At 55.0% G+C, this 23,323-nt stretch overlaps 1 protein-coding gene across 16 annotated transcripts in view; it reads left to right on the top strand.

The window, feature by feature from the left end:
• Positions 1-23,323, top strand: part of FOXP1 (forkhead box P1) — a 569,896-nt gene that overhangs the window by 66,956 nt on the left and 479,617 nt on the right. For all 16 annotated transcript variants that reach the window (XR_004971439.1, XM_036331568.1, XM_036331569.1 and 13 more), the window contains one exon: positions 21,895-22,024. The gene's annotated coding sequence lies outside the window, so the exon portion shown is untranslated. The remainder of the gene's footprint in view (positions 1-21,894; positions 22,025-23,323) is intronic.

Consider the following 23,323-nt stretch of genomic DNA (forward strand, 5'->3'; position numbering starts at 1 on the left):
CCATTATTTTTCCCAGTCCAGAATCGAATCCAGGATTAGACATTGCATTTTAGCTGCCATGTCTCTTTTATAAGATTGTGTTTAATGAGCATTTGATCAACAAAATCTATCACAGAATCTCAAGTGAATACACAGGACATCCTTCTGATCCATTCTCTCGGGTGGAGACAAAATCGCTTCTGAACGTCAGACACACATAGCACCCCTTCCTTCCTTAAAAGTTGAGGGTTGTTGTTTTTGGCAATTTTTCTTAGTAATGCATCCATGGGTGTCACTACTCTGGTCACAGCGAGCTCAGTGGCAATGACATTGACACCTACTCTTCCCGGGTCACCTACTGTGTCACCGTTTTTGTCTTCTGTAGCCTCAGCACAAAGTGTCCCCTTCTCCTCTCTCCTCTCCTTCCTCCTCTGCAGACCTCTTCCATTTCACAGTGGACCTGGGAGAAGAGTGAGACGGTCTGGCAGAGCATGGTGAGCCCTGGCTCGGACCCTGGTGGTCACTAGTGCTCCGCAGGCCATCAGCCGCCTGCAGGGAGGGCAGCTGGCAAATAGGCAGGGTTTTTTGCTGTGTGAATTTTGACCAAAGGGAAATGCATATACCATTTAGCTGAGTGTTCCTTTACATTTAATCACATGTGAGAGTAAAGCACCCAGTGGAACAAAGTGGCATTGGAGGTAAGAGCTGAAGATGGCAGCGTGGGGGTGTGGGCGCGCGCGGGGGTGGAGCCTGCCTGTGCCTCGACCAAAGCCTTGGTATGCATTCGGCCAAAAGGCCTGTTATGAGTTGGTCTACAAATGGCTGCTTGTACCAAAAAGAAGGATGCGCTGTCCTGAAATTCTTGAACTTTTTGAGTTAAAATAAAACTTGACAATAGATAGCATGATTGCCTTTATGCTGTGGAATTAAAATATTTACTTCTAGAAAAAAACAGTAATTTTTATATTTTTCCTTTGAAGTTGCCTGCTGTGGACCTACTTAATTTTTATTCAATTACAGTTTGGGTGTTTGAATTGTGTTTTTCTTGTCTTGGGGCTGGGGATGTCATTAGCGAGTGGAATGGAGATTGGAGGCAGGGCTGGGGCTGGGGTGGGGGAGACGGCTGAGTGGAGGCTGGGTCCGCAGGCAGAGAGCTGACTCTCCCGTGGTCTGCTCCTGTGCAGAGGAGAGCTGTGGTGTGGGACCCAGGTCTCTGCTAAGGGTGGGCATATCTGTTTTTTCTCCTTGCATCTGGGAGGCAAGGACAGCACAGCCAGTCCTGTGGGGAGGGGCCTTCTCAGGATAGCCACTATTCTGGCTTCAGTCAGTCAGTCAACAGATTTTATTAAGTACCCTTTTTTTGGTACTTGGCACTGTTCTGAGAATGTGGAAAAAAATCAGTGCACAAAGCAGACCCTCACCCAGTGGACGCTCCTGCTCTGGGGAGATGGGAGGGAGGCAGTGTTGAGCACATGAGGCAGCGATCAGAGAGCCTGGGCAGGGCGAGGAGCCAGGAAGGCAATGCACTGCTGGGTGGGGGTGGCCAGCGACGTCTCTGTAAAGGTGTAGTTTGAGCAAAGACTTGCAGGAGGCAAGCCAGTTAGTCCTGCAGAAGTAGCAACACAGGGCCTGTGGCGCAGGGCAGGCCCGGTGTGACTGAGGTACAGTCAGGATGTGACCAGACAACAATGGGTCCAGGCTTCCTGTCACTACTTGAGCCAATTCAGCAGAGACAGGGTTGAATCATATGAGCGTTTATTCCAGTCCTGCGGGCAGTGTGGGAGAGCAGCAGGTCATCCACAAACATCTGCTCTGCCTCTCCCCATGAGCCAGATGCTTATATTGGGTGGAAGGACAAAGATTACATGGGGTAGTAGGCAAAAGGAATGCCTAATGGCAGTTTACAGGTCTGGAGATTTGCAAGGGCCTGAGGGTATGGGAAGGCTGGGGGCCTTCAGAGACCTAGTGATCTGCAATGGGCTGGGATCTGGAAAAGGCTGGGATCTGCAAAAGGCTGGAGCCTCTTTGCATGAGAATAGGCAACTCGATGGGGAGGATGGGCTGCATCTCCAGGTGAGCTCCCAAGTCCCAGTGCAACTGAGGGGAATGTGCCTTCTTTAATCCAAACAAAGTAATCACGGTTAACAGCAGAATTAATATTCCTTACAGTTATAGCTGATCCCCAGTGTTCTGTTTCTGCCCCTATCAGGGAGGCTAGTGTGACTGCGAGCGACCCAGCAGCATGGTGAGACGGGCCCTGCGGGGTCTGGGGCCTCGCTGTGAAACACTGGCCTTGTGCCTGGGTGACCTGCTGCCCGGGAGGGACTGAGCGGGTTTGAATTTGAACAGGATTCTGGGGCTGTGGTGAGAATAGCCCGTGGGTGGGGATGGGGGTGGGGGAGGGGATCCCTTAGGCAGCTTTACAGGAACCCAGGCAGGGGTGGTGGCTGTGACCAGGAAGTTGGTGTGAAGGTGGGACACAGTCCTGAGATTTTAGATCTTTTCTGCAGGCAGGTTCCATGGGATTTCCTAATGGAAAAACGAGTCGTGATTCACTCAGAGGTGGTTTGCCTGGGTGTGCTGGACAGATGTGGTTGCCATGGGTCGTGACGGACGGCTGTGTGGAGCCTGCTTCAGGGTAGATCGAGGTCTGGGTGTGTGGAGTCCGGAAGACATTTCATGGAGGCAGATAGGGGCCCAAGCCTGGAGCTGAGGAAAGAGGCCTGGGCTGCTCTGGAAGCTTGGGGGCGTGGACCTGCCCCGCAGCTGCTAGCAGGGCAGCTGGTTCTCCTGTGGCCTAAGGCCGGCCTACTGGTCATGCAGGGACCCTCTGCTGGGTAGTCCTGGGTGCTCCCGGTTAAGGAGACACTGCGTTCAGCTCTTTAAGGGGATGCCAACCTGGGGTGAGCTGTTTGCTCTTGAGGCCTGCAGGGCTGTGGTGCTGGCTGCATGCACGGCAAGGAAGACCTCAGAGTCGCGGGAAGCCTGGGGTCCATGCAGACGTGGAAGAGCCGTTCTCACCTTCCCCCGTGAGAGGAGCAGACTGGGCGCCTGCACATGGGCCAGTGGGAGCAGCCCCAGTCGGCTGACTCCCTGTCCCTTTCCCTTCTCCGCTGGGCAGAGCAGCTCCTGTTGGAGAAGTGTTTGCTCAGAAAGAGGGGAATGCGGCACTTCTGCTTCTTGCATTCATTTCCCATCTCCCGTCACCCGGAGATGGGGTTGCATTCTAGAAAGCAGGAGACTTCTCCTGGCGCCCTCACTTAGAGACCTGTCCCGGGGTGTCCCTCCACGGTGGCCTGCACTCCGCAGGAGATTCGGCGATGCTGGGGTAGCAAGCAGTAAGTAAGGGTTGCAGAAGGTTAGGGATTCGTTTCCGTAGGGATTTTCCCCTCCTGCCTCCAGGAGAGACGGAGTGTGGCTGTCTTGGCTTAGTGATTGCTTGACTGCTGCTGGGTCTTCTCCTGAGATGGCCAGACTGAGCTGCCTGTCTGTAGCCAAAATTAGAGGTCATTTAGAGGCCAGGGAGGTGACCCCACCCTTAGGCCCTATATCCTGTCTCTAAAGCACCACTGGGAGGCAATATAGTACAGTTTGAACTAGATTCAAATCCTGGCTCCTCCATTGATCGCTGTGTGCTCATGCACAGCTTACTAACATCTCTGAGCCATAGCCTCGCACTGAGAGACCCCTTCCTGCTGGCGCAGGGCTGTGAGGAGCAGACTCCCTCGGAGCCCGAGTGTCGGCGAGCACTGCTCTGGGCCACAGTCATGCTGCCCTGAGGACAGCTCTCATTGTTGTCCTTCCTGGCACTTCCACCAATTCCATCCTGAGGCTTAGGCCAGTTTCCTTAAGATTAATTTAGTTTCCAGAAAAGATGTACTAATTGGATTCTTACATTTTCATGCATGATGTATATTTAGATACACATGCATGGTTTGAAATCTACACACGTATATATTTATTCAGTCAAGTTTATCTTTTAAAAATCTGTAAGAATTATATTTTTGAGTCATTGAACCATGATAAAATTGTTGTTCAAAAGATTCCTGTAAGTGATCAAAGTGGGGAATAATGTAGAAATGGAAATTAAATAAAAAAATTTTGAAAAGAAACCGGATGTTACTACAAGGCCCCGAGTAGTTTAGATTATGTGCTTTTATAAGCTGGTATTTAAAAACATTGGTGCTTCCCTGAGCTGTTTAGGGTTGGATGGCACAGACAAGGTTTATGGGTGTGGGGATAAATATTTTTTGGTTAATGCTACAAGTTGTAGTCTTGTAATCAGAGAGGCTTATCAGCAGCTTTTCAAAATCTGACATTTCGTATGGAATGCCCCAGCGAGGGAAGTTAACACTGTGAACGCTTTTACAGTTGAATTCCACACACTTGAATTATGACAAGTGAGGCGACTGCTCTGTGGTTTGTTGTGTCTGGTCTGGTTCCTACTTTGAAAGTTGTAGTTGCATTTGGTCATTTGAAGCTTATTTTCACAGCCTGGCCAGCCAGCAGGGTTCCTGGGCTCTGCGGGGGCGGGCGGTTAGAGTACATCAGACAAAAGGATTGAGGGGCTTATTTAACATACGCTGTTTGACTTAATTTAGATATTTAATGGAAAGAAAAGCCTTTTATTATCACCAAAGGGGAAACGCTGCCAAATATTGTGAGGCTCCGCTGAAATACTGTAACGATGTACAGAGTGGCAGTACATTCCGCTGCCTTACATAATGGGTGTTTCTTTACATTTAGCACACGCATCTTAGATATTTGCACTTCGCAAATTATGTACTGTGGTTCAAGAAACTCCAGTTTATGTGTTTTTATAAAAAGTTGTTTTAATGAAGTATCTACTGTTTTTTAAAAAATGGCCCTTTAACTGTGGTTCATGTTTATTTCACAAGCCCAGATTGGGGAGCTTATGCCAGGAATGAACACTGTCCATCCTGCCTTTTGACAAACACGTGAGCAGTAGCTGGTGTGCTGAGCCACTGGCCAGAGGTTTGCTGAGCCTTTCGGGAGGTAGGGGTTGGCCTGCTGAGTAGATGGGGCCCCGGGAAGGCTGGTGACCTGGGCGGGACCCAGGATGTCCAGGAGGAAGCCCAGCCCGCTGGCTGTGCCTGGCTGCCCGCATCTTCCACAGAGACTGAACCTGCTCAGGTCGCCGAGGCCCAGGGCCATCCGATTTTCGATGTGAGATCTACCCCGCACTCTCGGGCATGGACGCGGGGCCGCTCTGGGCTCCACCTTGTCCCCTGCCACATCTTGTATGTTGAAGTCCTCACTCCTTAGTCCCTCAGAATGTGACTATTTAGGAATAGGTTTCTTAAGGGGGTAATTAACTTAAAACTAGCTGGTTAGGGTGGGTCCTAATCCAGTGTGAGAGATGTCCGGAGAAGAGGAGGCGCAGGCAGGCAGCAAGGGGAGACCGGGAGGGCAGGGCAGAAGCAGCCTCCACCAGCCCAGGAGAGGGAGGGGCCTCCAAGGAGAGCGGCCACCCTGCACCTGCCTCGGTCGCAACACTTCTAGGTGTCTTAGCTGTTAACACCTGACCTGTGCGTTGCGTGGCAGCCTGGGCAGATGAGTGCAGGAGCGAATCAGAGTGTACCAGAGGCCTGGGCCAACTAAACGTTTATCCCTACGGTGCTTCACTGTGGACCACGAGGGCAAATCCTTCCCGGGGAGAAATCCACAAGGATTCATCAGATCCACCGGCGAGGGTTGCGTTCATGTTCACGGACACACACAGTGGGCTGGGCGCCATAGCCCTGGCGGTCGGAGCTGTTCTACCTCTATCCTGTAATTGAGGGACTGCGCAGGGAGCTTCAGTGGCCCCGTGGGACCTCCGGCTGTGGCCTGTCCTGGGCGGTGCTGGCCGGCCCAGGCGAGGCCACGGCTGGGTGCTGGGCCTGCGTCATGCTCCGTGAGAAGATGCTGGGACCACTACCTTCCACCTGCTGTAGTCCCTTTTCCAGGGAGAGGCTCCGTAGCGGCTGGAGAGTCGTGATGTCGTATGATCGCCGTGTCACCAAGCGTTCCCAGTGTGAGCCCCGCGCCGGGGCCGAGCAGCTCCACGGCGGGAGCCACCCCGCGGGACCCCTCGCCCCGGGCAGTGCTGGCCCGGCACCTGCATCGTCACAGGGAAGGGCAAGAGGGAAAGGCTGGCTGCCATCTGGGTTTTTAAAACTGAAAAAAGTCTCCTTTTCCCTTATTACACAACTTATTTATGAGTAAAAGTAAAAAAACAAAAAAACAAACCAAGCCGGAAATAAATAAAATGTATCTATAGTCCCACCCCCAGAGGAGTGAGCACTTTGGAATAAAGCTTGGGTTTGAATCCAGCTTTCCCTTACTAACTACGTGACTTTGGACAAGTTATTTAATTTCTCTCTGTGTTCATGTTCTGTCTTCAAAATGGGGACAATAAATAAATAAAGCTTACTTCATTGAGTTTGCAGTGGCCCAGGGTATATAATGTGCTCTTTGTAGCAGAGGCATGCAGTAAATATACGTCAGAAGTGTAAAAAGAATCAATGTTTGTGACACATCTTCATTACTTAGCAACATATCAGGCAGCAGACATTGGGTGTGCATATATGCTGTTGGAATCAGGGTTTCTTCTGTGTCCATGTTAGTTTTTACAGCCCTTTTTAACAGCTGCATAGTACCTCCTCGTCAGTGTGAGTCATAACGGGCTTAGTTTGTACTGGGCGTTTATCTTTCCGGGTTTTGTATACCTTACACAGTGCCCTGAGGGGTTTCTTTGCGACCTTGTAGCTGAAGTTTCCCTAAGGATGCCTGTTTCAGGGCTGTGAGGCAGTGCCGACACCCTCCGAGGCGCCGGCCCTCAGGCGCGTGCCTTTGCATTGGTGGAACTTGTAGCATTAGGTTGGTGGGCACGAAAGAAACGGGGGGCATAGGACGCTCTGCGGGCGACTGGCGCAGAGGCAGCTAGCGCAGAGGGCTCTGGGGCAGAGGGCGCTGGGGCAGAGGGCGCAGGGGCAGAGGGCGCCGGGGCAGAGGGCGCTGGAGGAGAGGGCGCTGGGGCAGAGGGCGCAGGGGCAGAGGGCGCCGGGGCAGAGGGCGCCGGAGGAGAGGGCGCTGGGGCAGAGGGCACCGGGGCAGAGGGCGCTGGCGCAGAGGGCTCTGGGGCAGAGGGCGCCGGAGGAGAGGGCGCCGGGGCAGAGGGCGCCGGAGGAGAGGGCGCCGGGGCAGAGGGCGCCGGAGGAGAGGGCGCCGGGGCAGAGGGCGCCGGAGGAGAGGGCGCCGGGGCAGAGGGCGCCGGGGCAGAGGGCGCCGGGGCAGAGGGCGCCGGGGCAGAGGGCGCCGGGCAGACGGCGCCGGGCAGAGGGCGCCGGGGCAGAGGGCGCCGGAGGAGAGGGCGCCGGGGCAGCGGGCGCCGGGGCAGAGGGCGCCGGGCAGACGGCGCCGGGCAGAGGGCGCCGGGGCAGAGGGCGCCGGGCAGAGGGCGCCGGGGCAGAGGGCGCCGGGCAGAGGGCGCCGGGCAGAGGGCGCCGGGGCAGAGGGCGCCGGGCAGAGGGCGCCGGGGCAGAGGGCGCCGGAGGAGAGGGCGCCGGGGCAGAGGGCGCCGGAGGAGAGGGCGCCGGGGCAGAGGGCGCCGGGGCAGAGGGCGCCGGGGCAGAGGGCGCCGGGGCAGAGGGCGCCGGAGGAGAGGGCGCCGGGGCAGAGGGCGCCGGGGCAGAGGGCGCCGGGCAGAGGGCGCCGGGGCAGAGGGCGCCGGGGCAGAGGGCGCCGGGCAGAGGGCGCCGGGGCAGAGGGCGCCGGGGCAGAGGGCGCCGGGGCAGAGGGCGCCGGAGGAGAGGGCGCCGGGGCAGAGGGCGCCGGGGCAGAGGGCGCCGGGCAGAGGGCGCCGGGGCAGAGGGCGCCGGAGGAGAGGGCGCCGGGGCAGAGGGCTAGGCGGCTCTCAGCGGAGGGGAAGGGACAGCCGGCACTGACACACTCAGCCATGTGTTGGAGCAGGCGAGGCAGAGCCGGGTGTGCAGCCCTGGCTGAGCCTGGGTGTGTGCAGTGCTGTCAGCCGAGACTCGTCTTCCCAGCAGCAGCGAGGTGGGGCCTTGGGACTCTCGTTAACCCCATTTTATACGCACAGAATAGAGGTTCAGCCAAGTTATGCGATTTGTCCGCATTCACCGTTAGGGGCCTCTGGCAGCGCTGATGCTCAGCCCTGCCCGGTCCTGGAGGAGGAGGTGGGACGGGGTGTGCAGGGCAGGGGGTCTGGCTTGCTGGACCGGGAAGGCTGGGCTGTGGCAGACAGGGCAACAGGAGAGGGCGCCAGTTCAGACAGCACCAGTGCAGAGAGCGCGCCAGTGCAGAGAGGGCAGCAGGAGAGAGCGCCAGTGCAGAGAGGGTAGCTGGAGAGAGCGCCAGTGCAGAGAGGGCAGCAAGAGAGGGCACCAGTGCAGAGAGGGCAGCAGGAGAGGGCGCCAGTGCAGAGAGGGCAGCAGGAGAGGGCACCAGTGCAGAGAGGGCAGCAGGAGAGGGCGCCAGTGCAGAGAGGGCAACAGGAGAGGGCACCAGTGCAGAGAGGGCGCCAGTGCAGAGAGGGCACCAGTGCAGAGAGGGCAGCAAGAGAGGGCGCCAGTGCAGAGAGGGCAGCAGGAGAGGGCGCCAGTGCAGAGAGGGCAGCAGGAGAGGGCGCCAGTGCAGAGAGGGCAGCAGGAGAGGGCGCCAGTGCAGAGAGGGCAGCAAGAGAGGGCACCAGTGCAGAGAGGGCAGCAAGAGAGGGCACCAGTGCAGAGAGGGCAGCAGGAGAGGGCGCCAGTGTGAGGAACGGCCGCGTGAGGGTGTCCTTGCGGCCTGCAGGCCTCTCCTTCCTCTGGGGGTGCAGGGCCCAGCTCGCTGCCTGGCGCTGGCTCTTAGCACCCCTCCTTCCCTGGACTTGGCAGCTGAAGGGAAGCCCAGGGCTGTAGCCTGGGGGCGGCGGCTGGGGATCCTGCGGACGCGGGGCCTGAGGCCTTGTGGGGTGCCTCCTGGGGGCCTTTCTGGGCCGAGCGTCAGGTCATGGTTGGTGCATGGAGGGGTCTCGGCTTTCAGGTCCCCGTGCCTGTTGCCGTCCCCGAGGCGAGGGTGCAGGGCCTCGGGTGTCGGCCTCCCCCTCACCGTAGGACGGGGCCCGTGGCACCCGGGGCGGCTTCCAGGGCATCGCCCGGCTGCAGGGCGTGGAGGCCCGTCTCCCTCTTTTATGGGAGTTCTCCCAGGGGTTCGGTGCAGACCCGCCGCTCCCATGGCCCCCGGGGCTCCCCACCCGTCATGCCCGGCCCCGTGTTCCCGCCATGTGTGTGGCTGGGACGGGGCAGCGGTGCCCGCAGTTCCTCTGCCCCCCCCCATCTCCCCCCCCCCCCAGCCCCGGTGGGAGGAGGGCCAGCGGGAGGCGGCCCCTGCAGAGGCTTCCAGGCCACCAGCCCTGCCCGCCCAGGTGGAGCCCCCGGCTTGGGTTCCCCTCCTGCCTGCCGTCAGGGGAGCCCACCTTTCCCCAACCCAGGGCCCAGGGCCTCTGACGCAGGCGAAGCCCCTCTTCAGGGGACACGGACCACTGCGGCTCGGAAATGCCCTACAGGCCCCGGGGGCACCCAGCTCTTCCCCCCCCCCCACCCGCCCCCCACCAGTGCAGGCACCAGCGGCCCCGTGGGCTGGTCACCATCAGCCCCACCACCCTTCCTCATTGTCTCCTCTCACACACTGTGGGGGGCTGACGCACCATGGGGCAGAGGAGCTGTGGGCACCGCTGCTCCCAGCACCCCCCCACCCCCAGCGCCCCCCACCCCCAGCGCCCCCCCACTCCCATCCCCCAACCCCGCAGCGCCCCCCCAGATCCTGCTTTGGGCAGTTGGTTCTCTGAAGATTTTCTTTGCCCCACCTTCTCTACGCCCTTCCCTCTTCTCATCTCCCTTCTCCAGCCCAAGTCCCCACAGCACAGGCGCAGGAGCAGCAGTCAGTGCCGCCTGGCTGTGCCCTCCCTGGACGAGAGGTGGTTTTGTTCCCCCATCAGCATGTATGCTGGTTACACAGCCCTCACTTTTCACAGAAGATGCGGATCCCACCCACAGCAGGACACCCTCTGGGGCAGCTGCGGCTTGGGGTCCCTCCTCTCCTGCAGTAACAACCGCATAGAGCAGTGGTTCTCAACCTTCCTAAGGCCGCGACCCTTTAATACGGCTCCTCATGTTGTGCTGACCCCCAATTTCATTGTTACAAATTGAACATAATGAAAGCATAGTGATTCATCACAAAAACAGTATGCAATTATATATGCGTTTTCCGATGGTCTTAGGCGACCCCTGTGAAAGGGTCGTTTGACCCCCAAAGGGTCGCGACCCACAGGTTGAGAACCGCTGGCGTAGAGTGTCATTCTTGTCCCGCCCGGAGAGAGCCTCACCCACCGTCCAGCCAGGCCCCCCGAACAGGTAGAGAGCGATGCCCTCCAGAGTGAGATGGGACAATGGGATTTGCTTCCACCGTGACCCGTTACCAGGGTGTGAAAGATGTTTTGAATTTAAAAGTGTGAAAAAAAAGCGTGCTAGCTATAAAAAAATCTCTCCTCTCAAAGTAAATATGTTTATAGAGCAAGGCTCAAAACAAAATACTTGACCGTGATAAGCCCAGCAATGAAAAGCAAGTAAACATGTTTACCACGAAAGCCTCCGAAAGAGCCAGGGGCCCTCGCACTTGACTTCCCCCAGGGCCGGGGACAGGGGACAGGGCCGCCCTGCCTGCCTTGGCAGCCCACTCCCCTCGCCCGGCCCGGGGACAGGGGACAGGGCCGCCCTGCCTGCCTTGGCAGCCCACTCCCCTCGCCCGGCCTGGGCCAGTGGGAATGGAAGGTGTGCATTTTGTGCCATTGAACTGAGCCATGTGTGGGTGTTTGTGAAATTGAGCCTGGAACTCCCATGATTCTTAAAGGCAACTTGTCCTCGGTTGGGTGCCAAGCAGGCTTATGGGGCGTCTTCCTGCCTCCCTGAAAGCCAGGTGATATCACACACAGCGACCTCAGTGTCCCAAGCCCCAGGGTGTGGACACGCGGGGCACAGCCCAGGAGTCACTCCCGCCTTCCTCACCCAGCTCGCGCTGGTGAAGGAGTCAGATAGCTCCGGCAGGAAGTTGGTAGAAAAGACAGGGGCATACTGAATGGCACGGGGTTTCGGGGTGCTGGTGTCATGGAGAGACTCGGATGATATAGAAGGGAGGAGGGCGTTCAGCAGTGGGGTGATGGTCGTGTGCTTGGCGGAGGGGAGGCGACCTGAGAGCCGGGCGCTGTGCCGGTGCCGCCCAGGAGCAAGCTCGGGAGACATGCCCGAGAGAGGTGGCCGGACGGGAGGTTGTTATGAACTTTGGAATCCAAAGTCTTAGAGGTGGACACACCGTAAAGGATGGGGAGACCCGTGTTTTGGGCATGTCCTCAAGCGTCGGAGTGGCAGCTGTTAATTAGCACTGGAGGAGCCCGTGCGTGTTTGGGCAAACACCCCAGTTTCCTGGGGCCGAGGAACCTGCCCATGTGCCGCTGGAAAGCTGCGGGGCGGGGTGGGGAGGGGTGGACACGGGCGCCTGTTTCACAGCCGGGCTCAGCCACGGCACGGCACTGTGCTTCAGGCGGACTGGGCGGCTCTCGGGTCAGGAATTAAGACAAGCGAGCGTGTATTTACGCGCTCAGCAGCCACGGGTTGTTGAGTGCTGGGCCTGGTAAGGCTTGGCCAGGCTGTTGGAAGGCCTTCTTCGTGGCTGCTGAGGGCAATACAAGTGGCCTCACTGAGGATCCAGCCCAAGTTGGGAGCCAGGTGTCCACGTGCGGAGACGCTGTAGAGGAGGCCAAGGCCGCGTGGTGGGGGTGGGCAGCAGGGGTCTCACATGTGGTCATCCCAGGAGGGGTTTGAAGGGTGAAGAATCACAGTGGGGAGGGACAGGGGTCTTATCCTTGGGGGAAGGTGCCAGGCAAGGGGGCTGTTGGTGGAGCAATACCGTGACTCTAAGAAGGAATTAAGGAGAGGCAGTTCCTGTCTGTCTTTGCCTGAAGTCCAGGGATGTGCAGCAGACGGCTCTGGAATAGGTGAAAGGTCACCTTTAGAGAAAAAGGAAAGTCTAGGTTTCTCATGAGGTCAGTGATGGGGCAGTGGGAGGAGTGAGCAGTGGAGCCAGGGGAGGGGGGGGTGGGCTGCCTGCGCCCAGAGCGGTGCCCAGGCAGCAGGAGGCCGTGCAGCCCACGGGCCCTGGAAGGGGCTACGGTCACTCACTCTGATGGCAGGTTCAGGCACAAGCTGGGCTGTTTACTGGGGGCAGGCAGATAGAGGGGACCAGCCTTGAAGTTTTTAATGAAATGTTAAGATTTTTAGTGAAAAAGCAATAAACAGGGTTTCTGGTTGAGCTTCAGTGAACTTGGGAGCCAGGTGTTCTGATTAATGGGCGTACTCAAACCCCTGCTCTTGCCCGAGCCCCAGCGTCCTCTGGGGAGCTGAAAGGAATCTTACTACTGACAGGTGAGTAGGAGGGACAGTGGTTAGTCCCAGGCAGCTGAGGGAAGTCACGTAGGTTCTCCGAAGCCATGAATGTTGGCGTAGTTAGTGACTCTGGTAAAACCCAGTTGACATTTCTATTAGAACTTTAGAATTTAGCTGTTCAAACAGATGCTTATTTAGGGGACATTTGAGGTTGTTATTATTTTTAAAAAACAACTACCATTTGTTCTTCTTTTCCGAGCCTCACTGATGGAGGCCGAGGGTGCTTTATTTGTGAGCGACAGCACACCTTTGCTCGCCCGTGTGCTGTGGCAGCAGCTCACTCCGCCCACCTCTGTTCCCTTGCTATTTTGGTGCCATTTGCAACAAAGGAGACTCCGTTAGTAAACTAGAGGATCCAAGCCCACACAAATGCTCCTTGTTAGCAGGTTGTGTAACCGACAAGACGGAGCGGGCGCACTCCTTCTGTGGCACGCGGACGGGAGGGAGCATTGGTGCCCAGCACGTGGCATGGCCTTGCCACGGGCTCCCAGGTCTCCAGGCCAACCTGGTGCAGCTGCGTTAAAAACTCTATAAAGGTATATATGTGTACATCACATGTACGTATATGTAGGTCTACCTGGGTATGCACACACACGTACATATTACCAGTATGTGGGTGTATAAAGTGGCAGATTTCACATTTTAAAACCAAGGAGAATCCGGTGAACCACACATTGAGTTTGAGTTTTGTGTCAGGGTTCCTGCAGGAAACGGGTGGCCTTCTCTCTTTGCTGGGGTCCAACCCCAGCAGGTCCAGGGGTGCCCAAAGGTATAGACGGAGTCGGCGAAGAAGGAATGACACAGAGACAGTGTTCAGTTGATCAGCAGCCTAGCCAGGATCTCTAGCCAAGTTCTGGTCAGGATCTCCAGCGAAGTTCTGGTTAGGATCTCCAGCCAGGTTCTGTGTCCATGTTCTCTTGCTAGGTTCTCCAGCCAGGTTCTCCAGGTTCTCCAGCCAGGTTCTGTAGCCATGTTCCCTCGCTAGGTTCTCCAGCCAGGTTCTGTCCAGGTTCTCCAGCCAGGTTCAGTCACCAGGTTCTAGTCAGGTTCTCTTGCCATGTTCTATCCAGGTTCTGTAGCCAGGTTCTGTCTCTAGGTTCTTCAGCCAGGTTCTCTCGCTAGGTTCTGTCTCTAGGTTCTGTGGCCAGTTTCTGTCCAGGATCTTTTGCCATGTTCTCTCGCTAGGTTCTGTCTCTAGGTTCTGTGGCCAGTTTCTGTCCAGGATCTTTTGCCATGTTCTCTCCAGCGAAGTTCTTCTGTCTCTAGGTTCTGTGTAGGTTCTGTGTCTAGGTTCTGTCTAGGTTCTGTTGTCTTGTTACATCTGTATTTATACCAGTTGATTCCAATCCTATCAATCTCTATTCCAAAGGTTAGGGCGTTTCTTATCTCCATTCCAGGGAGTAAAGATTATGTAGCTTAAGCATGATTGTTCGTAGTTAAAGTGATTAATTACCCGCCTGGCACTTAGTTAAAGGGTTTTATACCCTCCCTAACTTGAGGGGAAAATCCCTACCTGGGGAAACAACCTTTCTCAGAGAGGTGACCTTGGTTAAAACACATAGTGCCAACAAGGTGAGCAAACATATTAAGAACAGTATGCCATATATGCCAGGTCCCTTGAAACAGCAAGGATGGACCGGCTCCCGGCATCTCTTCTAGGCCCGAGAGGACCCGGGAAGGGCAGGTGATGGCTACTGGACCCTAGAGAGAACAGCTGTATGGGGATGGCCGGCTGCAGGGGCTGTGACCACTCAGGGGGCTCGGCCAGCCTGCAGCCTTTCAGTGCGTAGAGTGGGGTGGGACAGTGGGACTTGGAGAAGCAAATGGAAAACCATTCAGTGCGTTTTGTTCTGTGAATTCGTTTGGGCAAGAGACTGCCACACAGTCACCCATGGAGGCCAAGGTGGGACTGAGCTCCCAGACCTCAGGATGGCTGGGAAGCCCGTGGTCCTCAGAGCTGGTGCCCCTCTATAGCACCTGGTCATCTGGGAACTTGCTAGAGAGTCTTAGGCCCCACCCTGGACCTATGAGTCAGACCAAGGGGCGGGGCCTATGGGGGCTCTGGCCTGTGACTGAGCAGCAGTCCTCAGCACCTGTGCTGGAGGCTCAGCAGCGATGCCTGTTTGCTGAGATGGCCACTGCTGGCCTGGAGGTGCCAGTGACCAGCATGGTGTCCAAGAGGGAAACCTCCCACCTTCCTTTTAGAAGACAGGCAGGCACACTTCAAAGAAAGGGAATGATGGATCACAGTGGGCCCTGGGGCAGGTTCTCCCTGGCAGGCCCGACTTCCGGAGACTGTTTTGAAAAACAGAGGCAAATGCTGCCTGCTTTGTTGTTTCCCTGATCCCCGCAGCCTTGGGAAACACTTGAGTGCTAGGTCTTGGCCTCGGGGAGCCACAGCTGCTCCTTGCAGCTCCCTGCAGACCTCTGTACTGAGCAAGGTTGCCTCAGGGAAAGTAAACTGGGGAGAACAAACAACAAAACACCTCTGCTGTTTGTGGCTGCCTCTGCCTGTTTTTTTCTGGAGCTGTTTTGTAACCACAGGCTCCTTTATAAAACAAGGCAGGCAGGCTCTGCAATCCCCGGCCTTCTTTCTCCATGGCCAGGCCGTGCCATGGACTTTCCAAGCCTCTGTAGTAGTCACTTCGAGAATATCTGCATTTAAAATATGTAAACTGAAAAGGAGAAAACTTCATTCTTCTAATGACTCCCAAGATGGTAACTGGCTTTTCACATCTCCAGGAAAACAGACTGAATATGGCATAATCAATGTTCCGGCATTTTGAGGCTTTTCTGTAAAATACGTTAATGGGCTTTTAATTTATGGCAGCTCCTGATGCTCAGGTAGAGAGGGGTCACTGCTGATCCCCTGGCCCAAGTGCTCGTGGGGGCTCCAGCGGAGTGGAAGGAGCAAAGGCCTGATCTGCGGGCAGGCCTGACCTCCCAGGTGAGTGCCTGGCCCTCCTGGTTCCTGGACTCAGTGGGTAAGAGCAGTGCCCTAAGCTCCCCACCAGAGGCAAGGACCCACCTGCAGCAGAACCCCTGGGGCATCTGCAGGGGAGGCAGCACCCGGACCCGATCCAGACTCTGACTTGTGCAGGGAACTGCATCTCAGGCGGGTCAGCAGCCACTCAGGTTGCCACCTGTGGCCTTGGGGAGCAATGCCACCACAGTGGGAGTGGTGGGGGGAGTGAAGGTGTTGCCAGTGGGAGCGGTGGGGGGGAGTGATGGCATTGCCAGTGGGAGTGGTGAGGGGAGTGATGGCGTTGCCAGTGGAGTGGTGGTGGGGAGTGATGGCGTGCCAGTGGAGTGGTGGTGGGGAGTGATGGCGTTGCCAGTGGAGGGGTGAGGAGGGGAGTGATGGCGTTGCCAGTGGAGGGGTGAGGAGGGGAGTGATGGCGTTGCCAGTGGAGTGGTGGGGGGAGTGATGGCGTTGCCAGTGGGAGTGGTGAGGAGGGGAGTGATGGCATTGCCAGTGGGAGTGGTGGGGGGAGTGATGGCGTTGCCAGTGGGAGTGGTGAGGAGGGGAGTGATGGCGTTGCCAGTGGGAGTGGTGAGGAGGGGAGTGATGGCGTTGCCAGTGGAGGGTGAGGAGGGGAGTGATGGCGTTGCCAGTGGAGGGGTGAGGAGGGGGAGTGTTGGCGTTGCCAGTGGAGGGTGAGGAGGGGAGTGATGGCGTTGCCAGTGGGAGTGGTGAGGAGGGGAGTGATGGCGTTGCCAGTGGAGGGTGAGGAGGGGAGTGATGGCGTTGCCAGTGGGAGTGGTGGGGGGAGTGATGGCGTTGCCAGTGGAGTGGTGGGAGGAGTGATGGCGTTGCCAGTGGAGGGGTGAGGAGGGGAGTGATGGCGTTGCCAGTGGAGGGGTGAGGAGGGGAGTGATGGCGTTGCCAGTGGATTGGTGAGGGGAGTGATGGCGTTGCCAGTGGAGTGGTGAGGGGAGTGATGGCGTTGCCAGTGGAGTGGTGGGAGGAGTGATGGCGTTGCCAGTGGAGGGGTGAGGAGGGGAGTGATGGCGTTGCCAGTGGAGGGGTGAGGAGGGGAGTGATGGCGTTGCCAGTGGGAGTGGTGAGGAGGGGAGTGATGGCGTTGCCAGTGGGAGTGGTGAGGAGGGGAGTGATGGCGTTGCCAGTGGAGGGTGAGGAGGGGAGTGATGGCGTTGCCAGTGGAGGGTGAGGAGGGGAGTGATGGCGTTGCCAGTGGAGGGTGAGGAGGGGAGTGATGGCGTTGCCAGTGGGAGTGGTGAGGAGGGGAGTGATGGCGTTGCCAGTGGAGGGTGAGGAGGGGAGTGATGGCGTTGCCAGTGGAGGGTGAGGAGGGGAGTGATGGCGTTGCCAGTGGAGGGTGAGGAGGGGAGTGATGGCGTTGCCAGTGGGAGTGGTGAGGAGGGGAGTGATGGCGTTGCCAGTGGAGGGTGAGGAGGGGAGTGATGGCGTTGCCAGTGGAGGGTGAGGAGGGGAGTGATGGCGTTGCCAGTGGAGGGTGAGGAGGGGAGTGATGGCGTTGCCAGTGGGAGTGGTGAGGAGGGGAGTGATGGCGTTGCCAGTGGAGGGGGAGGAGGGGAGTGATGGCGTTGCCAGTGGAGGGTGAGGAGGGGAGTGATGGCGTTGCCAGTGGAGGGTGAGGAGGGGAGTGATGACGTTGCCAGTGGAGGGTGAGGAGGGGAGTGATGGCGTTGCCAGTGGAGGGTGAGGAGGGGAGTGATGGCGTTGCCAGTGGAGGGTGAGGAGGGGAGTGATGGCGTTGCCAGTGGAGGGTGAGGAGGGGAGTGATGGCGTTGGCAGTGGAGGGTGAGGAGGGGAGTGATGGCATTGCCAGACTTCTTTTTTAAGGCCTGAACATCATTTTAATGCATTTACTTCTCATTTACTCACAAGTTCCCCATTATTTTGGCTCCCCTTTCCTTTTAAATCTGGGAACGTTCTTTCTAAAATCATTTTATTTTGGTCTGAGATACATTTTCCTGAATGTCCTTGTAGCGGTGGTAAACTTCTGTTTGCCTGAAGAGATCTTTATTTCTCCCTCATTTTTGAAGGATAGTTTCTCCAAGTATGTGATTCCAGCACTGTTTTCGCCTCTGAGCAGTGTTTTTGCTAATTTACTTGGACATCTATCTTCTTTTCTGGTGGTTTTAAAAATTTTTTAATTACTGTATTTTTCATTTCTAAAGCTCAGATTTTTTATTAGAGTTACAAACCTTGCAATTTATAGCATACATTTATGAATATGTATGCATTACAGTACATGCATATGTACATAGTATGCATTTTATATTATCAACACTATAAATATATATAAACACTGTAGCACATAAAGTTTATATAGTATTTGGTTTGAACCATAGGGCTTATATTTTACTAGTGTCCCAGTGCATGAATTCGTGCACCTTGAAAGAAACTGTGGGCCGCAAGGCTATGGTGGGCACAGGGGCAGGCCTTGGCCCATCCTCCGTGCCCCCACACGGCCCCTCCCACCATGGCCCCAGTTCCCCTGTCTGCCGGCAGCCCTGCTCCTGCTGCCGCCGCTCCCACGTGCTGATGGCACCAGCCCGGCTCGTACCCGCTGACAGCGCAAAGCAGTTGGCGCCATCCGTGGGTGCCAATGACAGCTGCTGCCTCGATCCCCCCTCAGGTGCGATTAAGGCCGGCAGATGCCACTTGCACCTGCTGATGGAGCCAAGCTATTGGGACCAGTGCTGGGTGCCAGCAGCGGTGCGAGAGGTGGCTGCTGGCCACGATCGCCCCTCAGGAGCAGGGGGAGGTGGAGAAGCTCTGAGGGGTGATCAGGGCCGGTAGCTGCTGCTCACATCTGCTGACAGCACTGAGTGATCAGGGTTGGCGCTGGGCGCCGGCAGCGGGTGTGAGCAGCGGCTCTGGTGCCGGCTGTGGGTGTGAGCGGGCCTGGCACTGACAGCAGGTGAGAGCGCCGGGCGCGACCACGGCTCATGGGAGCAAAGAATTTTTAGTGACCACTGGAGGTGTCCCCTGATGACAGCGACCAGTGCCCTGCCTTGGTCTGGTGCCCCTGCTCACCTGCTCCACCATCCCACTGTGCCTGATGCCCACCATGTTCTGTGCTCTGCTGCCTGCTGTCGACGCCTGCCATGTTCCATGCATGCCCCCTGGTGATCAGTGCATGTCATAGTGACTGGTTGTTCAGTTCCGGTTGTTTTGGTCTATTTGCATATTAGCTTTTTATGTGTATAGATAATATATAAATAGTCTATACACATGCATACACTGCATTTTATAGTGTGTATACTACAAACACGTGAAAAATTATAATACATGTTGTTTTACTAGTATATTGTTTTGTTTAGAGTTATAGAGCTTGTGGGGATGGAATTCAGCCCTGCATCTGTTGGACTCAACAAAACAAGCAAAAACAAAAACACCCCACAAACAGCGCTAGTCCGCCCTTTGCCGGGGGTGTCCGGCAACTAACATTTACCAGTAGGAAGTCCCACAGGCAGTGCTGTGAGCGTGTTGGGGTGCCCCCTCTCCAGCGTCTGCCTGAGCTGCCAATCAGCCACGCCCTTCACAGCCCCTGCCCCAGCCCTCCCTCCCAGGCTCCCCCCTCCCGCACCTTTCCTTCCAGGCCCCTCCTCACACTGTTCTTCGGGGTGACTTGCCTCCCCCACCCCAAGCTGTGGAATAATATATTTAATATTGTGGAGTGCCCTTTTCCACCCCATCTTCCATTTCTCCTAAAACTTGCTCCAGATAATCCCTGGAAAACCCGCTTGGAGGCCTCCGCGCCCTGCCCAGCTCGGCCGCGCGCCATGAACCGCGCACCAGGACACGCACCTGCGCGCGGCCCGTCATTCGGTGCAGGGACAGCAGGTTTCTCTTTCCTTTTAAAAACTGTGCTATTGAAAGATTAGCGCCTATCCTTGAAAAATTGAGAGACTTCACAGAACAATAATCTGATTACTGAATGGGAAGCTCTGGAAAGCATGGGCTCCTGTTCCCACGTGGAAGTGACTGCCTGTGGAGTAGTGGCCCCTGGGCTGAGGCAGCCCGGCCTCCGGTTTCCACATGCGGTCGCCCTGCCTGCAGGCCTGCCCGATGCCGGCCGCGTGCGCAGCTGCAGTGTCTGCCTGGTCAGCGGGGCTTGAGCCCAGCAGGTGACCCTCGGCAAGGGCTGCAGCCAGAGCCCGCTCACAAGCTCGAGGCGGGAGGTGTCTAGTCCAGCTGAGCGTGCGCCATGCGCCCGAGGGTGCTGACCGGGGAAGCGCCCGCAGCTCCGGGAGAGAGTTCTGTGGTCCAGCCCTGCTGCTGTGTGGTCCTGGGCAAGTTCCACACACTCTCTGCCTCAGTTTTCTTATCTGCAATATAGAGCTTCTAAGGACTTCGTTGTAAAAATAAAATTAAATGAAAGAACTCTTCTGAAATACGTAAAACAAAATCCAGTTCATAATGATTTACGAGTGAATACACGGTGGTTATATTTTTATAGGATGCAGAAGAATTCTTTCAGTTGTTGATTCAGTGTTGACTCAGTAAATCTCTATCGAGGTCTTGCTGTGAGCGAGGCATTTCTGTGAAGTTCTGCAGGACAGTGATGAATAAAACAGAGGTCCCCTGATCTTTTGAGCTTCTATTTTAGTGGGAAAGACAAGTGAATAAAGGAGAAAAAAGTTAATAGATCATTACAAGAGCTCTGGAGAAAGCAAAGCGGATGCTGCATGGAGTCACTGAGGACCGAGCCCAAGCAGGACGGCGAGGCTGCCTTCTGAAGTGGCCTTTGCCCCTAACACCCGAGGACAGGAAGGAGGCCGCTGGGTGAGGAATAGGCTTCTGGAACGCCCAGGCGGCAAAGCAGTGCCCACCCTGGGGCGGATGACATTCGGCTTGCGCGAAATGGAAGGCATGCCTCTGTGCCGGCGCTGGTGATTGGGTGGCTGGTGGTGGCATCAGAGACATAGAAAGTGACCGTATTATGCAGGGCCTCTAGGCCGTAGAGAGGAGTTTGTATTTTGGCCCATTTGTTTTTGCTGTGTGGCCGAGTAGTTTTGGAGAGCCTCTCTGAGCCTTGGAAACGCCTCCTGGTCTCGGGGCCTCTGGAGGCTTAGAGAATATGGCATTTTATCCTTTGGAATCACGCTGTGGCCTTCATCAGCGGTGTCCGCGTTCTCTGTTAGTTTGGTAGAAATGCAGAATCTCTGTCCTCACTTTAGAACAACTGAACCAGACGATCTGGGGACGGCCTAGGGATCTGTATTTTAAAAAGTTCTAAAACACTCCTGTGTGACACATTGGGGCTGCTTTCCAGGGGAGTTAGAGCTGCTCTCTGGAGAGCAACGGAAGCCTTCCACGGGGACCCAGGGGTGCTGCCAGCCCCCAGGCGCCAGCTCACCGGGCTTGGGCGCTGGTGCCAGAGTGAGAAGTCTTCTATCATGTGCAAACCTTCTTTGGTGTTGAAAGCAGATCAACATAAGAGTGATTTGTGGTAAACATTTTCTTTTGATTCAGGAAGTTTAAAGCCAAAGGAAGCTGATAGCATAGGCTATTCAGAATAAGTAGGCTTTACCATGGTGACAGAGAGCTAGGGCAGAAGGGACCTGGGGAGCACCAGCTGATGCCCTGGCCCTGGGACGAAGAGCCGGAAGCCTGAGATGTTCCATGGCTTTCTTGGGGTCACACAATTGATTGGTGACAGTACTGGGTCCACAATTCGGCTTCTCCACTTTGATGCCTGAACTTCACATGTCTTGATGGAAATGCCTCTATGAGTCTGATCCTTATGTCAGCTACCTGACATGGGGCTTGTTAGTCTTGTTTTTATTTTTGAAATCGAGCAGTGAGGTTCCAGTGTCCTATTTGTGAGGCTAACAAGGCCCTAGAAGTTTCTGTTTAACCCCCATTTTACCAGTGGGGCAGCTGAAGCCCATAGAGTTTGAGGTACAAAGTCCCTGGGCTCGGTCAGAATTGGATGTTGCTCTTTTTGTCTTCAAACATTTTAAGAATTATTTTGAAGGAAAAGTTGATTATGGTTAGTACTTTTACTAATTTTGGTGTTGGTTATTATTTAAAAATAACTTTAAATGATTATTTAATATTTTCATGTTTTCTCATTCTTTAGAAAACATAATTAATTAATAGGAAATGGTAGTACATTTTTCCATGTAAGATGTGAATTAAAACAGCTTATTGTTACCTAAACACTTTATAAAATATTCTGCAACAAACCACCACTTTTCAGTGTATGTATTGAAGTAATTGGTAAATGCATCTTTCAAAACAGCATTTCCGGCTCATGTTTTACAGCATTTCTCTTCATACTGACATCCCTCGTTTGAAAGGTGTTTTCATACCCCTACATTCGATGTCTGCCTCGCTGTTTTCAAGAGTAAGGAAGTGGTGGTTTTAGAAGTTACATCTTAGTTAAGTGTAAAAAATATTTTTGTGTTGCAGTGTCCCAGGAGCTTTTGCTGACAATTCCAGTTTCCAAACAGAATACTTGGGCGATGGTGAGGGCTTCAACCCCTTCTCTGACTTGCTGTCAACCATGAACGGGTGGGTGTGATGCCTGCTGGCCGATCGGGTGAGTGTACAGCTATGATCACGCGCCTGAGAATTCACAGGGCGGAAGTCCGCTGAGGGTCCCATGCAGTACAAGAAGCTGCTGAGAACACTTGCAGTGAGGACGAGAGAGTCTCGTTTGAAAGGAGGGGCCAACTCGGTCATTATTTCCCACTGTACTCTTTTTGGACGGCCCTACAGTGGCCTCAGGGTTTATAAAGACAGAATGGGGTACAGGAGAGTGTGTTTTGCTTGCTGGTTTCTTTTAACCGTACTCCGAAGGGTGGACTGAGTGTGAGCCGCACATGCACAGGTGGGAGAGGATTGCTTGATGACCCACCATGAAATAAGGCTCTAATGTCCTTACCTGGAATTTTGGGGGGGATTTAAGTTTTATTTGTTCATTGAGAATGTCCCATCCCAAGCTCTTGAGGGAGCTAGAAGGTTGGGACTTTGGATGCTCAGAGGGTTTCAGAATGACGCATGGGCATTTTTTTTGGTATTACGGTGTACCTCGTCAGGTACTCACTGTAATTTTGAGGGGAGGTTAGAAAGGGATGCGATGGTCTTCTTCTGTCATGCGTGTCCGTCTGTATCTGAACGCATCTGTCATGTTCCTCAGAAATCGATGGCTTCTATGTAGTAATAAATGAACAGTTATGACTTGCTTTAACCACAGCAATAATTGGTTGAGGCTAGGCCTTTCGGGTAAAAACTGTGACATCATTCAGTGGTATGTTTGTTGTAGAATGAAGACAACTTCATGGGGAATTGTTTGGTTTCAAACTTTGTATTGAATGACATTTAATGGTAAGAACCATTGCATAACCTTTTTTTTTGTCTTAGTGGAGTTGTATTTGAGACAGATTTGAATTAACGGAGGGAAGTGAAGTTGAAAGAGCGCTATATTGGAAATTGGGAGACCTATCAGCTACCTGACGTGGGGCTTGTTAGTCTTGTTTTTATTTTTGAAATCGAGCAGTGAGGTTCCAGTGTCCTATTTGTGAGGCTAACAAGGCCCTAGAAGTTTCTGTTTAACCCCCACTTTACCAATGGGGTAGCTGAAGCCCATAGAGTTTGAGGTACAAAGTCCCTGGGCTCGGTCAGAACTGGATGTTGCTCTTTTTGTCTTCAGGCACCGATTCTTTCTCCCTTATCCCAGTGGTGGAGATTGAGAAACAGCCCATGCAGTTTGTAAATCTTCTGGTGTTTCTTCTACGACTTAGTTATGCATTCAGCTATTTGGGCCAGATTTTTAAAGGTTTTAGTTAGAGGTCATTTTGACAAAATCCTCTCATTTTAGAGGAAGAGAAAAGCACCT

The sequence above is a fragment of the Myotis myotis genome, unplaced genomic scaffold, assembly GCF_014108235.1.
Source record: "Myotis myotis isolate mMyoMyo1 unplaced genomic scaffold, mMyoMyo1.p scaffold_m19_p_13, whole genome shotgun sequence".
NCBI lineage: Eukaryota > Metazoa > Chordata > Mammalia > Chiroptera > Vespertilionidae > Myotis > Myotis myotis.